At 22.5% G+C, this 1,680-nt stretch overlaps 1 pseudogene; it reads right to left on the bottom strand.

Annotated features, from left to right (window-relative positions):
• Positions 1-4: 4 nt before the first annotated feature.
• On the bottom strand, positions 5-613 carry LOC112592492 (annotated as a pseudogene).
• Positions 614-1,680: the final 1,067 nt, after the last annotated feature.

Below are 1,680 nucleotides of genomic sequence, written 5' to 3'. Positions count from 1 at the left end.
CAACAATGACCGGCAAACCATAAATTGATCTATTAACATCGTTTAAATATTTTTCAACTTCCCAATACATATCTCTGAATGTACTTAAGCATGATTTTCTTTCTCGTATGTTTTCATTTATCATGTACACCATCCATTGTATATACATTATTAGTAGAATATATTCATAAAACGAACCACATTGACAAACATTTAAACACAAACTTGTAACCTAAAAATATATTATGTTTTGTATGAGTTTACATCAAATCTACCAGTCAATTATTTATAAAACTATAAAATATATTTAAATAATTAATTATTACCATTTCTGTTATTCCTACATTTTCGATATTGATTTTCATCCAAATTAACGGAGCGTAATATTTGCTATAATATGTATAGACATTCCAATAATGAAAAACCAATTCATTTTAATTTTCATAGGGCCAACCACATTCAAGTGAATCAATTTTTCGTGAATGTTTTCAAGATTAGACAATATAATGGACAGTTCTTTATCGAAAAATACACGCCAAATAATCGATATAAATTTTCCAATCACCATCAATTCAAAACAACTAATCACTATAATAGACGTTGCTTCAGACATTTCCTTATCAACTTTTTTTATCTATAAAATAAAATTGAATATTTTATAGTCATCTGTACATTAATACATTATAATAAAACACAATTGGTATCCATTAAATTCAAAAATTTAACAATCGATCACTAATTCATATACATACAAGTTACAACTTATGTATTTATAATATTCTATAATAACCTGTAAAATATTATAATAGGTACTAATAAATAAATTAATTAATATTGGAATATGTCTACTTGTTTGAAATTCTAAGACTATTGTGCAGCATTAATCGCGTTAAAATAAACATTTGAATTAATATATATATATATATATATATTGAGCTATAAAAAATATTTAAAATTTTGAATTGCTATATCGGACGTATTAAAAAATCAACGTGTCATGATGAATAAATTTGTAACTATATTAAAAATAATCAACACTTTTTCAATGTATCATTATACATTTTAATATAAAAAATTAATTAAATAATGTTATGTTTAGACATTACCCATTGGTTGAAGTCATACAGAACAAAGATACCAACACAAATTAATAGATATCGTAAAAAATAAAACAGCCTTTTCGTCAGAAAAATTGTTTGACCGTAGTTTATACAACCAATACCACATATTAAAAATACTCTATTAAAATTAATTAATACTGATCTCACACTCATAGTTGTTTATAATTATTAATATTTTTAAATAAGGTAAAGAAAAATACACTAGTGTCCTAAGTTATATGGTTTATTTCCAATGCTGATATTAACTGAAATTAAGCAACTAACTGTATTGTCCTAAAGATTAACTCAATGTTTCAAATGTTTTAACAAGAAAATAAAAATGATTATTACAAAAATGTATTGAAGTGAAAATCAAATATTATTGAGTTAAATATGTACACAACGCTCATTATGGCTATTATACTTATTATGGTTATTTCATATTCATAATTTATTATAATTATTTTTAATTTGAAAAAAGTCATTTATATTCTTTACGATATATTGTAATGAGTAACTATTGCTAATTTTAACTAAATTAAAATTATTTTTTAAAGAAATTTAAAAAAATTAATTTACAAAGTTTTACTTGAATTGGCCT

This window comes from Melanaphis sacchari, unplaced genomic scaffold, assembly GCF_002803265.2.
Source record: "Melanaphis sacchari strain LSU unplaced genomic scaffold, SCAv2.0 Contig1789_pilon_pilon, whole genome shotgun sequence".
Classification (NCBI taxonomy): domain Eukaryota; kingdom Metazoa; phylum Arthropoda; class Insecta; order Hemiptera; family Aphididae; genus Melanaphis; species Melanaphis sacchari.
The sequence above is the reverse complement of the archived record's forward strand: the minus strand, read 5'-3'. Positions and strand labels throughout refer to the sequence as shown.